The following is a 16,006-nucleotide window of genomic DNA, read 5'->3' on the forward strand; positions in this document are numbered from 1 at the left end:
CCTGAAACGTTTGACCCAAGTTAAACAATTTAAAGGCAATGCTACCAAATACTAATTGAGTGTATGTAAACTTCTGACCCACTGGGAATGTGATGAAAGAAATAAGCTGAAATAAATCATTCTATTATTCTGACATTTCACATTCTTAAAATAAAGTGGTGATCCTAACTGACCTAAGACATAGAATTTTTACGAGGATTAAATGTCAGGAATTGTGAAAAACTGAGTTTAAATGTATTTGGCTAAGGTGTATGTAAACTTCTGACTTCAACTGTAGTTGTTCAGGAACAAAAGGCTCCATCGCAGGTTGTGACAACAAACATGAGTGTATGATGTCATCCTTAATCCTGATAAAGCTGGGCCCACTGTTCTCTGTTCCCAGGCAGCATGCAAACCCATGGCCTGTGAAACTGAGCTCTGTTATCCTGCATCGAGCAGCTGGAGGGGTGTACAGTAATCAGACTTGCGTTCCGCCTGTGTGTGTGTGTGATGTAGAATGTTGTTTGTGGTGTCAGCATGAACTTGGCAGAAGAATCGCAACAGCAGTTCACAGAAATGTACTTTTTTTCTCTCTGTATCATTGCAGTCTTTTGCGTCTGTTATGATGCTGCTCTTTGGCGTCCCAAAAGTTGAGTAAATTCCAACATGTTGCCTCCACATGAATGCAGCTGAGTTTTCCATGAATCAGAAGTTCAGTTGAGGCCACAGCTAGCTTCAGAGCTTATTACCTCCTAGACCAGGGGTCTCCAACCTTTTCTAGCACCAGCTACTTTAAAAACAAATCTAAAATGTTGCTTTCAAATAGGCACATTCTTCTCTGCTCCCAGTCCTTACTGTACATGAGATGTGTGTTCTGTCAATATACCTGTTCAAAATAATGGTGAAAAAACACCTCTAAGGGGCACCATTAAATTATTTTGTATTTTTGGGAATTCTGTTCTGTTTTTATTTATTTTTACTCTTAATATTACAATTATTGATAGAGGACCAACAAAAAAATTATGTTCTGAATCCATGTCAATGCTTTTTTTATTTAACCAGGTAGGCCAATTGAGAAACAAGTTCTCATTTACAACTGCGACCTGGCCAAGATAAAGAAAAGCAGTGCGACAAAAACAGAGTTACAAATGGGATAAACAAACGTACAGTCAAAACACAATAAAATAATCTGTATACAGTGTGTGAAAATGAAGTAAGGAGGTAAGGCAATAAATAGGCCATAGTGGCAAAGTAATTACAATTTACCAATTAACACTGGAGTGATAAATGTGCAGATGAGGATGTGCAAGTAGAAATACTGGTGTGCAAAAGACCAGAAAAACAAAAACATGGGATGAGGTAGGTATTTGGTTGGATGGGCCATTTACAGATGGGCTGTGTACAGCTGCAGCGATCGTAAGCTGCTCTGACAGCTGATGCTTAAAGTTAGTGAGGGAGATATAAGTCTGCAACTTCAGTGATTTTTGCAATTCATTCCAGTCATTGGCAGCAGAGAACTGGAAGGAAAGGCGGCCAAAGGAAGTGTTGGCTTTGGGGATGACCAGTGAAATATACCTGCTGGAGCGCGTGCTAAGGGTAGGTGCTGCTATGGTGACCAGTGAGCTGAGATAAGGCGGGGCTTTACGTAGCAGAGACTTGTAGATGTGGATTTGGTGAAGAGTATGTAGCGAGGGCCGACCAACGACAGGTCGCAGCGGAGGGTGGTATATGGGGCTTTGGTGACAAAACGGATGGCACTGATAGACCGCATCCAATTTGCTGAGTAGAGTGTTGGGGGCTATTTTGTAAATGACATCGCCGAAGTCAAGGATTGGTAGGATAGTCAGTTTTACGAAGGTATGTTTGGCAGCAAAGTGAAGGAGGCTTTGTTGCGAAATAGGAAGCCAATTCTAGATTTAATTTTGGATTGAAGATGCTTAATAGGAGTCTGGAAGGAGAGTTTACAGTCTAACCAGACACCTAGGTACTCATAGTTGTCCACATATTCTAAGTCAGAACTGTCCAGAGTAGTGATGCTAGTCGGGCGGGCGGGCGAAGAGCATGCATTTTGTTTTACTAGCATTTAAGAGCAGTTGGAGGCCACGGAAGGAGTGTTGCATGGCATTGAAGCTCGTCTGGCGGTTTGTTAACAGTGGCCAGAGAAGGGCCAGAAGTATACAGAATGGTGTCGTCTGCGTAGAGGTGGATCAAATTATCATCCGCAGCAAGAGCGACATCATTGATATATACAAGGAAAAAGAGTCAGCCCGAGAATTGAACCCTGTGGCACCCCCATAGACTGCCAGAGGTCCGTTCAACAGGCCCTCCGATTTGACACACTGAACTCTATCTGAGAAGTAGTTAGTGAACCAGGTGAGGCAGTCATTAGAGAAACCAAGGCTATTGAGTCTGCCGATAAGACTACGGTGATTGAGAGTCGAAAGTCTTGGCCAGATCGATGAAGACTGCTGCACAGTACTGTATTTTATCGATGGCGGTTATGATATCGTTTAATACCTTGAGCGTGGCTGAGATGCACCTGTGACCAGCTCGGAGACCAGATTGCATAGCGGAGAAGGTACGGTGGGATTCGAAATGGTCGGTGATCTGTTAGCACACTTAGCTTTCGAAGACTTTAGAAAGGCAGGGCAGGATGGATATAGGTCTGTAACAGTTTGGGTCTAGTGTCTCCCCCTTTGAAGAGGGGGATGACCGCGGCCACTTTCCAATCTTTAGGAATCTCAGATGAAACGAAAGAAAGGTTGAACAGACTAGTAACAGGGAGGTGGATAATTTTAGGAAGAGAGGGTCCAGATTGTCTAGCCCATCTTATTTGTAGGGATCCAGATTTTGCAGCTCTTTCAGAACATCAGCTATCTGGATTTGGGTGATAGAGAAGCAGGGGGGGGGGGGGGGGGGGCTTGGGCCAGTTGCTGCGGGGGGTGCAGAGCTGTTTGCCGGGGTAGCCAGGTGGAAGCATGGCCAGTCATAGAGAAATGCTTATTGAAATTATTGATTATCGTGGAATTATCAGTGGTGACAGTGTTTCCTAGCCTCAGTGCAGTGGGTAGCTGGGAGCAAGTGCTCTTATTTTTCATGGACTTTAGTGTCCCAAAACTTTTTGGAATTAGTGCTGCAGGATGCAAATTTCTGTTTGAAAAAGCTAGCCTTTTTGAAAGGGGCATGATTAATTAAAATGGTGAGGAAAGCACTTTTAAAAGAACAACCAGGCATCCTCTACTGATGGGATGAGGTCAATATCCTTCCAGGATACCCGGGCCAGGTCGATTAGAAAGGCCTGCTCGCAGAAGTGTTTTAGGGAGCGTTTGACAGTGATGAGGGGTGGTCGTTTGACCTATAACGGACGCAGGCAATGAGGCAGCGATGAGATCCTGGTTGAAAAGAGCAGAGGTGTATTTAGAGGGCATGTTGGTCAGGATGATATCTATGAGGGTGCCCATGTTTACAGATTTGGGGTTGTACCTGGTAGGTTCCTTGATAATTTGTGTGAGATTGAGGGCATCTAGCTTAGATTGTAGGACGGCCGGGGTGTTAAGCATATCCCAGTTTAGGTCACCTAACAGTACGAACTCTGACGATAGATAGGGGCAATCAATTCACATATGGTGTCCAGGGCACAGCTGGAGCTGAGAGGGGGTCTATAACAAGCAGCAACAGTGAGGGACTCATTTCTGGCGAGATGGATTTTTAAAAGTAGAAGCTCGAACTGTTTGGGCACAGACCTGGATAGTATGACAGAACTCTGCAGGCTCTCTCTACAGTAGATAGAACTGCTGAAGGGGGCACCGTTGCTATCTTGACGGAAAATGTGTAGTTGGAGCAGCTGTCATGGAAGGGGAGAGAGTATGACCCAATGACCGCATGAGGTTATGTCTGCCATGATCAGGCAATGGTGGAAGCTTTTCACATATTTTTTAAAAACGTTTCTCTTCTCGCCGATGCGCCCAGCAGCGTTCCGAGGCACTTTCTCAAAGTCAGTCTGGGCTTTGCTTTCCGCATTCTCTTCTGAGCATTAGCCGTCTTGGATTCCTTATCCTTCTCGGACCTTTTAGTCTTCTGCGCCTCGGAAGTAAGTCCTTTTTGGGTGTCCTTACCTACACCACGGTACATGAAGGCATCTGGCAAAAGAGACAAAAATGGATTAAACTACATTAGATGTCATAGGGCTAATTTTCCACTATCAGAACCGGAGGAACAAGACCTAAGGACAGCCAATAATGGTGATTCAAGGAAGTAAACATGTATTCTTAAACTAATTGTATATTTGGCCACATAGTGACAAGGCTGCCAATAAGTGAGGAAGTCTCAATTTCACACAACTGGAAGAAAGTAATAATCCACAACAACAAAAGTGTTACTGTGTAGCTGTACTTACAGCGAGGACAAACGTGTTACTGTGTAGCTGTACTTACAGCGAGGACAAACGTGTTACTGTGTAGCTGTACTTACAGCGAGGACAAAAGTGTTACTGTGTAGCTGTACTTACAGCGAGGACAAAAGTGTTACTGTGTAGCTGTACTTACAGCGAGGACAAAAGTGTTACTGTGTAGCTGTACTTACAGCGAGGACAAAAGTGTTACTGTGTAGCTGTACTTACAGCGAGGACAAAAGTGTTACTGTGTAGCTGTACTTACAGCGAGGACAAAAGTGTTACTGTGTAGCTGTACTTACAGCGAGGACAAAAGTGTTACTGTGTAGCTGTACCTACAGCGAGGACAAAAGGCTCCAAGCACAAAGCGCTTCACTTCCAGTAGCACCCCATTCACTACCAAGTCTCTCCTGGCCTGGAATGTTGTGAAGTGCATTGCTCGCCACCAGTCCTTTCTGTTCACCAACTCCTCTGCAACAATCTTCAGCCATTGTTTTGTAAAGGAAAATATCAACCAGTGGAATTACAAGTATTGAATAAGAAACAAATTATGCATAATATTACATTTTGTCAATTAGCAATGAGAAGAGATACAAGCAATGTAAGGTGACTAATTTACTTGGAATGAGAGGAACTTCAAAATCATCCTTTTGAGAGAGAAGTATGGATTCATGCAGCCATCCTTACCTGAGCCTCAGCCTCTTGACGATAGTCATCAAATGGTTCCAGACATCCAAGTTTCTACTCCAACTGGATAAGTCCAGGAGATCCAGAACCACACCTAGAGCCTTCTGAAGATCACCCTCTCTGAAACAAATGGATTCTTCCTTTACTATGAACACCTTCAAGTGACCAACGTCAATGTGAAGGGCGCATCCACCAAACACATTCATCTTAATGTGTAAAAGCCCCTGTTTCATGCACAACATTGAAAGAATGGCCAGACCATCAAGATACACCATAAATTGGCTATGTTTCCACATTTTACACGCTAGGGCACAGTGTCCTTACCTCTTAAGGATCATTTTTTTCAATTTTCACATAAAATGACATACCCAAATCTAACTAACTACTACTCAGGACCTGAGGCAAGGATATGCATATTCTTGATACCATTTGAAAGGAAACACTTTGAAGAAGTTTGTGGAAATGTGAAATTGATGTAGGAGAATAACACATTAGACCTGGTAAAAGGTAAAAAACAGTTTGTATTATTTGTTCCATCATCTTTGAAATGCAAGAGAAAGGCCATAATGTATTATCGCAGCGCAGGCACAATTTAGATTTTGGCCACTAGATGGCATCAGTGTGTGCATAAAGTTGCAGATTGTTCCAGCGAAGCATTTCAATACTGGACAATATTTTGTATCAAGTCTGCCCAAATGTGCCGAATTGGTCAATCGATACATTTAAGTACATAATAACTATAGAGAACATACAAAAATGATATGGTAATAAACATTAAGTTTACACAGTCCCAGGAATGTCATACATGATGGATCATTAGCTTATACACCAAATTTCACACATCTAGATGGCCGGGCGGAGTGGGAAAAAAGGGCCAGAGGGCGGGCTGCCTTCGGAGAATTCATAGGCGATCGAATAAACCCCCACTTCCTTCCATTCTGCTAGCAAACGTGCAATCTTTGGGGAAAAAAATAATAATAAAAAAAATCAATGACCTACGCAGAATTTTAAACTACCAACGGGACATTCAAAACTGTAATATTTTATGCTTCACGGAATCGTGGCTGAACGACGACATTATTAACATACAGCTGGCTGGCTATACGCTGTATCTGCAGGATAAAACAGCTGCGTCTGGTAAGTAAAGGGGCTGCGGAAAACATATTTTTGTAAAAAAACAGCTGGTGCACGATATCTAAGGAAGTCTCGAGGTTTTGCTCGCCTGAGGTAGAGTATCTCATAAACTGTAGACCACAACATGTACCTAGAGAGTTTTCAGCTGTATTTTTCAGAGCTGTCTAAATACCACCACAGACCGATGCTGGCACTAAGACCACAGTGAATGAACTACTCCGCAATAAGAAAAGAGGAAAAGCCTCACCCAGAGCATGTTAAATGTGCAACCAGAGGAGAAAAAAAGTGGCTCTAGACCACCTTTACTCCACACAGAGACGCATGCAAAGTTCTCCCTCCATTTGGCAAATCTGACCATAATTCTATCCTCCAGATTCCTGCTTACAAACAAATTAAAATCAGGAAGCACCAATGACTCGATCAATAAAAAAAATGTGGTCAAATGAAACAGATGCTAAGCTACAGGACTGTTTTGCTAGCACAGACTGGAATATGTTCCCGGGATTCTTCCTATGGCATTGAGGAGTACACCACATCAGTCATTGGCTTCATCAATAAGTGCGTCGATGACGTCGTCCCCACAGTGACCGTACCTCCATACCCCAACCAGAAGCCATGGATTACAGGCAACATCCGCACTGAGCTAAAGGCTAGAGCTGCCGCTTTCAAGGAGCGGGACTCTAACAAGGAAACTTAAAGAAATCCCGCTATGCCCTCCGACGAACCATCAAACAGGCAAAGAATCAATACAGGACTAAGATGAAATTGTACTACACCGGCTCTGACGCTCGGCGGATGTGGCAGGGCATGCAAACCATTACAGACTACAAAGGGAAGAACAGTCAAGAGCTGCCCAGTGAAACGAGCCTACCAGATGAGTTAAACTACTTCTATGCTAGCTTTGAGGAAAATAACACTGAAACATGCATGAGAGCACCAGCTGTTCCGGAAGACTGTGTGATCACGCTCTCCGCAGAAGATGTGAGTAACACCTTTAAAACAAGTCAACATTCACAAGGCCGCAGGGCCAGACGGATTACCAGGACGTGTACTGCGAGCATGCGCTGACCAACTGGCAAGTGTCTTCCCTGACATTTTCAACCTCTCCCTGTACGAGTCCGTAATACCAACATGTTTTAAGCAGACCACCATAGTCCCTGTGCCCAACACCACAAAAGGTAACCTGCCTAAATGACTACCGAGCCGTAGCACTCTCGTCTGTAGCCATGAAGTGCTTTGAAAGGCTGGTCCTGGCTCACATCAACACCATTATCCCAGAAACCCTAGACCCACTCCAATTTGCATACAGCGCCAACAGATCCAGAGACAATGCAATCTCTATTGCACTATACACTGCCCTTTCCCACCTGGACAAAAGGAACACCTATGTGAGAATGCTATTCATTGACTACAGCTCAGCGTTCAACACCATAGTGCCCTCAAAGCGCATCACTAAGCTAAGGACCCTAGGACTAAAACACATCCCTCTGCAACTGGTTCCTGGACTTCATGACGGGCCACCCCCAGGTGGTAAGGGTAGGTAACAACATCCGCCATGCTGATCCTCAACACGGGGACCCCTCAGGGGTGCGTGCTCAGTCCCCTCCTGTACTCCCTGTTCACTCATGACTGCACGGCCAGGCACAACTCCAACACCATGATTAAGTTTGCCGATGACAACAGTGGTAGGCCTGATCACCACCAACAACGAGACAGCATATAGGGAGGAGGTTAAAGACCTGGCCGTGTGGTGCCAGGACAACAACCTCTCCCTCAACGTGATCAAGACAAAGGAGATGATAGTGGACTACAGGAAAAAGAGGACTGAGCACTCCACCATTCTCATCAACGGGGCTGTAGTGGAGCAGGTTGAGAGCGTCAAGTTGCTTGGCGTCCACATCGCCAACAAACTAACATGGTCCAAGCACACCAAGATAGTCGTGAAGAGGGCACAACAAAACCTATTCCCCCTCAGGAGACTGAAAAGATTTGGCATGGGTCCTCAGATCTTCAACGGTTCTACAGCTGCACTGTCGAGAGCATCCTGACTGGTTGCATCACTGCCTGGTATGGCAACTGCTCGGCCTCTGACCGCATGGCACTAGAGGGTAGTGCGAAAGGCCCAGTACATCACTGGGGCAAAGCTTCTTGCCATCCAGGACCTCTATACCAGGCAGTGTCAGTGGAAGGCCTAAAAATGGTCAAAGACTCCAGCCACCCTAGTCATAGACTGTTCTCTTTGCTTCCGCACAGCAAGCAGTACTGGAGCACCAAGTCTAGGTCCAAGAGGCTTCTAAACCGCTTCTACCCCAAAGCCATAAGACTCCTGAACACCTAATCAAATGGCCACGAGACTATTTGCATTGCCTTGAATTGTTTTGAACAGGACAATGACCCAACACACCTCCAGGCTCTGTTAGGGCTATGTGGCCAAGAAGGAAAGGGAAGGAGTGCTGCATCAGGGAAAGGGAGGTACCTAGTCAGTTGTCCAACTGAATGTATTCAACTGAAATGTGTCTTCCGAATGGGAGAGGTGCCTTAAGTCGACATCCACGTCTTCGGCGCCCGGGACAGTGGGTTAACTGCCTTGCTCAGGGACAGAATGACAGATTTTTACCTTGTCAGCTCTGGGATTCGATCCAGCAACCTTCCGGTTCCTGGCTAAACGCTCTAACCACTATGCTACCTGCCGCCAATGACCTGGCCTCCACAATCACCCCGACCTCACCCCAATTGAGATAGTTTGGGATGAGTTGGACCGGAGAGTGAAGGAAAAGCAGCCAACAAGTGCCCAGCATGTGGGAACTCCTTCAAGACAGTTGGAAAAACATTCCTCATGAAGCTGGTTGAGAGAATGCCAAGTGTGTGCAAAGCTTTCATCAAGGCAAAGGGTGGCTACTTTGAAGTAGCATTTCTTCATGTACCGGTAGAGGTAGACATGGGCGTTAGGGGGGGCAAACTGTTGTCATAGGCATAGTCATTCAGAACCTTCACAGCTCCCTTGTGATCGTTGTAGAATTCCAGCATCTGCCATTGACACATACAAGTCAAAACATTATCTCATCATAGGTAGTGTGATAAGGGAACGTAGTTCAATGAAGGGAAAAGGGGATGCCAGGGGTCGTGTTCAGTAGGGCAAATCGTAGCAAACCACTTTGAAACGCAAAATGAAAATAAGTGTAAAGTTCAAGTAGTACCATTCCCCATTCTGTTTTGAAATGTTTTCTCCTGTTTCATGCCTACTAAACACAAACTAGTACTTACGTCAATGTAACCCAGAACAAAAAGATCCCAGACCCCAGTAAGCTTCATGATATCCTTCAGGTTGACAGAGGATTGGCGGAAGTAGCTGTGCATCTCTTGAATGACACCAGCATCATACTCATCTGAAATTATTATGTCAAAGTCCATGTTAAGCTAAGGCACCACAGTTTCTGGTTACTCTTTGTTTTACCATGATGTTTGAAATGCATTGGAATTATGTCCCAAAAAGGCACAGTTACATCATCTGTCCAGTAGATGGTGATGTTTTTACTCTTTTTTTAACTAGGCAAGTCAGTAATAACAAATTCTTATTTCACAATGACGGCCTACCCCGGCCAAACCCTCCCCTAACCCGGACAACGCTGGGCCAATTGTGCACCGCCCTACGGGACTCTCGATCGCGGCCGGTAGTGATACAGCCCGGGATCGAAACAGGGTCTATAGTGACGCCTCTAGCACTGAGATGCAGTGCCTTAGGTCTCCCGAGTGGCACAGCAGTCTAGCACAAATGAAGATTTTTACTATCGATGTAATTGACACCAATGAATAATGGATGTTTGGGGGTTGCCAGGTATCTATCCTCTTACCTGTGTTGGAGACGGTGGCCTTCCCCCCCACACCAGATGAAGCAATCCAGGAAGCAACTGTAGGACTGGATCAGCTTAATCCGCTGGGACTGATCAGCTGACTGCTTGCCGTACCTCCAGCTCTCAGCGATGGACAGCTGACGCTTGGCGTACTCAAACTGCCCGTTCACCAGGTGAAACGAGTGTTCCAGACAGATCTACTGGACAAAACACTTCCTCAATATACATTCACATACAGTAACAGTCAACGGTTTGGACACACCTACTCATTCAATTGTTTTTATTTTTACTATTTTCTACATTGTAGAATAATAGTGAATACATCAATATTATGAAATAACACATATGGAATCATGTAGAAACCCCAAAAAGTGTTTAATCAAAATATTTTATATGTGAGATTCTTCAAAGTAGCCACCCTTTGCCTTGACAGCTTTGCACACTCTTGGCATTCTCTCAACCAGCTTTACGAGGTAGTCACCTGGAATGCATTTCAATTAACAGGTGTGCCTTTAAAAAAAAAAAATTGTGGAACTTCCTTATTAATGCGTTTGAGCCAATCAGTTGTGTTGTGACAAGGTAGAGGTGGTATACAGAAGATGGTATTTTACCAAATAGGGCTAAATCCATATTATGGCAAGAACAGCTCAAATTAGCCAAGAGAAATGACAGTCCATCATTATTTTAAGACATGAAGGTCAGTCAATTCAGAAAATTAAGAACTTTGACAGTGCTATGATGAAACTGGCTCTCATGAGGACCGCCACAGGAAAGGAAGACCCAGAGCTACCTCTGCCCACAGAGGATAAGTTCATTAGAGTTACCAGCCTCAGAAATTGCAGCCCAAATAAATGCATCAGAGTTCAAGTAAGACATCTCAACATCAACTGTTCAGAGGAGACTGCGTGAATCAGGCCTTCGTGGTCAAATTGCTGCAAAGAAACCACTACTAAAGGACACCAATAAGAAGGAGACGTGCGGTGGAAATCTATCCTTTGGCCTGATGAGTCCAAATAAGACATTTCTGGTTCCAACCGCCGTGTCTTTGTGAGACGCAGAGTAGGTTAACGGATGATCTTCGAATGTGTGGTTTCCACCGTGAAGCATGGAGGAGGAGGTGTGATGGTGTGAGAGTGTTCTGCTGGTGACACTGATTTATTTAGAATTCAAGGCACAGTTAACCAGCAATACGCCATCCCATCTGGTTTGCGCTTAGTCTGACTATCATTTGTTTTTCAACAGGACAAATGACCCAACACACCTCCAGGCTGTGTAAGGGCTATTTGACCAAGAAGGAGAGTGATGGAGTGCTGCATCAGATGACCCGACCTCCACAATCACCAAACCTCAACCCACTTGGGATGGTTTGGTATGAGTTGTACTGCAGAGTGAAGGAATAGCAGCCAACAAGTGCTCAGCATATGTGGATACTCCTTCAAGACTGTTGGAAAAGCATTCCAGGTGAAGCTGGTTGAGAGAATGTCAAGAGTGTGCAAAACTATCAAAGGAAAATGGTGGCTACATTGAAGAATCTCAAATATAAAAAAACATTTTTTTGTGTTTAACACTTTTTTGGTCTCTACATGATTCAATGTGTTATTTCATAGTTTTGATGCCTTTATTATTCTACAATATAGAAAATAGTAAAAATAAAGAAAAACCCTTGAGTAGATGAATCCACACTTTTGACTGGTACTGTACATTTCCATGTTAAACACATTGTTACATATTCCATCCATTTGTTTGTTTTTGAAGGTGTCATACTGGCTCAAAACATAATAAAATTATTGACTTTTTTAACCTATTGGCCTATATTGACTTTTTTTTTTACCCTATATTGACTTAGGGTCCTTTAGGAAAGGTGATAGTAAAAAAAAAAATGAATGCAGAGGTGAAGGAAAGAAGATAAGGAACATACCTTCAGGTAATGTTTTACTCCTGAGTGTTTCACTCACGCATAGAAACTGTTGTAGTCTTGCAGCTTCGAGATGGAACGGTGGTGTAGTATCTGTGCTTGTCCTCCAAATTATCTGAAAGACAATGATTGAAGAAATCAAATTTTGCATTTCGACAGTACTTTGAGTTAATTTTGTGAGTGTTTAGTCAGAGCAGAGCAAAGATATACCTACCTCAGCGTAGCGTTGTGGTATGTCCTCCAGTGTTCGTGGGTAACTGGACATGTACTCAGCAGCTTCCTGCCATCTATAGTGTAGGAGGGCCTCCTTGATGTGCTGGAGGCAGTTCATTGTGGTCTTGTGAAAACCAGTCTCACGGTGTGTCTCTGTGATTATACAGGAGACAGACTGGTTACTAGGTCTAAGAGATCTTACACAATGATGAACACGATAATCAGGCATATAGTCGTGCGTTCTCGTGGCGCGATGGGTCCAGAGCAAGCATAAACAGCCACAGGTAGCACATTGTCAAGACAATAAACTAGCTGTTCACATATTCGTCTACAAACTGTATTTTATAAAGTACCTTTAAATATAGTTGGCTCCGAGGGAGGTTTGGCTGCTTGATTCGTTTTCTGTTGATTGATTCATCATCTGGAGTCATTTTCGCACAGTTCTCCTGGCAACCTCAGTTCTGAATCAAGATCATCCATGACACAGTTTGAAGTTCGACCCATTTCGTAGACAATCATGTGAAAGCCCACAATATGTCATATTCTGGCAAAATATAATGTAGTTAGTTTAGTAAAATGTGCATTTGCTCCAAACCCCATGCATGCTTTTCATTAAAACACAGTTACCCTAGTGGACGCTCTAACAATGACATTAAATCTTCAAAAATGAAGGCAAACGGGCGGAGGCAAGATCAGGTGGGACTATTCTAGCCATTGACAGGGCAGATACGCGCGTGAACAAAAAGCGCAACGGTTACCACAACCACAAAGTCAGAATTGGCTGTGGAAATGTATGAAAACAAAAATTTGATTAAATTTAAGGTTAAGCATAAGGTTAGCAGTGTGATCAAAGTTATTTTTAAAATAACATTTTAAGAAGATACATTGTAGAAATAGGCGGGTTTATGACTTTGTGACTGGTGTAACTAGTAACGACCAGGCACAACGGCGATATAAAGTGTTTTTTCTCAAAGTTGCCGGGATGTCACTTGTTCTACTTATATCAGTACACTCGTAACAGCCTAATAATTACGAAACTTATATTCAATCAAATAAGCCACACGTAGTAAATAAGCCATTCAATGTTTTGTTAACCAAATTCGACACGCTCTCATTGACCTCCATACAAAAACTGCTCGCTTGATGAGCGGAAAGAAACGAAAAATCGCCATCTGTAGAGAAGACAGATTTTGCGCCCAGCTATCGCTCTCGCTTCGCATTTTCCTCTCTGGTTCAAAACATGTCTCACTTCCGGTATACTTCCGGAAGAGCTTCCTGGCATTCTATCATTGGTGGAAAAACTTATTGAAGAGCTTTCTGGCATTCTATCATTGGTGGAAAAACGTATTCCGCTCGTTAGTAAGTAAACAAAGTCTCTACCTCTGATGTAGGGATAATTATATAAGTCAGTTAGCAATACCTTTATGAATTAGGTAGCCTTTATGTGGTTTTTAAAATGTCATAAATGATTCAGAATTCACAAAAAGTGACGATAGTTGGAGATGATCTGTGTTTACCACAGACCTTATTTTCTGCGATTTATCCTTATTTTCTGCGATTTATCCCAAACACCATTCTTTTCCCCCATAGGCTTGTTCAACGAACCATGGTGGTGTTAATGCCAACAAAAAGACGCCATTACTATTGCTCGCTATATGGGAAATATTGGGAACAGCTGAAATTGGAAATCTGCTCAGCTGTATTACTTATGGGAAGCAGCTTGCTTTAAGATGTGAGGTAACTGAGCTCTAAGAAAATTGCTAATATCACGGAGATTGAGCATCTTGATCTTAAGGCTAAATTTAAGGATTTACAGAACCAACTACACAAATTACATAAGGAAAAATGGCTTGAAAATGGGAAACAATGGCTTGAAAAATGCGAAATTAACAGATGCTTTTTTATTTGGAGAAGAGAAGGGAACTCAGAACACTTCGGAAAGATAAGATTAATGGGGTAACCTCTAAGGATAGAGAGTTGATATCAGACTTTACCACTATGTTTTATGAGAATCTTTACCCCTTAGATAAGTTTCAGTGACTAAACTCTTGTTCTAAAGAGAATGTTAACTTGTTAGTGAAGAATTCAATCGGACTTGCTGTCAAGATTAGTCCATTATGGATATCCAATATGGGATTGCCCCATTTTAAAAAAAGTATCCAGGCCCTGTTGGATTACCCTCTGAATTTTCCAAAACCTCTGAAGAAACAGCACAATTTTTACGTGAAACCTTTAAAGGTGGCTATAAATAAAGGGAGGACTACCTGCCTCTAAAGCAAGGTTATTATCCAAGGCTGAGGGACTATCTATTGACATTCCAAAATCCACTTGCTGTACCTTGGGCTATTGTACAACTTCATATGGAAAAGCAAGCCAAAATAAAAAGAGATGTTATCACCAACAGGGTGTGATGGTGGTCTAAATGTCTTAGACTTCATTCTCTTTAATTAAATATCAAAAGGAAACTGGGTTAAAAAGGTACTTACTAAAAAAAAAATACTCCGTTTTTGGAATATTGTACCTCATTTTGGTTTTTCAGAAGCTCGGAGGGCTACTTTTTTTTTACTACAATGTCCTTATATCGTGGGTAAACTTCCTGTGAAATTGGCATCTTTTCACAAGCAGGCTTTAATGTGCTGGGCTTTGCTGTATAAACAACTTTTCACTTCAAATGTTTTATATGGAATAATAATTCTACATTACATGGAAACAAGATGTTATTTTACCGTAATTGGTTCTCAAACAACATTGTTCTAGTCAGCCAATTAGTTAGTATCAGTGGGAATCTGTATACACGGGGAGAGTTTATGGAAAGATACAACTGAGGTTTCAAGCAAGGAATATGACACTTATAAAAGCTATACCTAGTGGCGATAAATTCTTTACTACAGAATAATGCATATTGTGGGACATTTCCGATTGTAAGTGATATCCAGGTGAATGGCATAGGTTTACCAGATTAGAAATTCAACAATCGATTATTAAGGGATATTTTCTACAGGAAATCTATTCCTTCTGCCATATTTTGTTGTGCTTCATCGTTTGATGTGAACTGGCACTGTGCTTGGCTCACTCCTCACAAATATATGGTGACCAACAAAGTAAAAGAGATCTCCTTTAAGATTGTCCATGGATTCTACCCCTGTAATAACTTGATTTCTAAATATATACCTGATGTTACCAGTGAATGGAGTTTTTGTGAACTAGAAACTGAATCTATTGAACACTTATTTTGTGGTTGTTTGCATGGTGAGGGTTTCTGGACCGATGTGACGCTATATCTTGGCAACAAAATGCATACAACCATTGAAATATCCAAGTTTGACATTTTACTACACAGATTCTATAGTTGAATGTCAGTATGTCAATCTCTTATTAGGGAACAAAGCAAAATGTCTCAGATGTATTTGTTACTTTTTGTTTATTTGTAATCACTCTGGCTGTTATATTGTTTTGTATGTTACTGTTGTTTAATCAAATAAAAAGTAAACAGTCATGCACTTTAACGCACCTATTGGTCGAAGTGAGTAGGTAATATAACCAAGTGAGAATATACTAGCAAATCATTGGAGGTTCAGTGCCTCACGTCACTGGAATAATGAAGGCAAGTAGGCATCAAATAGTGCTGGGGAAGATATTATTATTTATGGGAGTGAAATAGAGATCCATTTTAAAACAATAATGTCAATACCTAGGGGAGATATTTACTCTGAATGTGGAATGGAGCAGCCCAGTTAGCCAACGTCACTTTTATGGGCTGTAAGAATAGGCAGAAAGAGGTTCATGTCTTTGGTATAGGCCTGTAATACGTTGCAATGCTTTTATGTCATTTTCATT

At 42.5% G+C, this 16,006-nt stretch overlaps 1 pseudogene; it reads right to left on the reverse strand.

Annotated features, from left to right (window-relative positions):
* Positions 1–912: 912 nt before the first annotated feature.
* Positions 913–14,448, reverse strand: LOC139556104 (TATA box-binding protein-associated factor RNA polymerase I subunit A-like; annotated as a pseudogene).
* Positions 14,449–16,006: the final 1,558 nt, after the last annotated feature.

The sequence above is a fragment of the Salvelinus alpinus genome, chromosome 27, assembly GCF_045679555.1.
Source record: "Salvelinus alpinus chromosome 27, SLU_Salpinus.1, whole genome shotgun sequence".
Taxonomy (NCBI): Eukaryota; Metazoa; Chordata; class Actinopteri; order Salmoniformes; family Salmonidae; genus Salvelinus; species Salvelinus alpinus.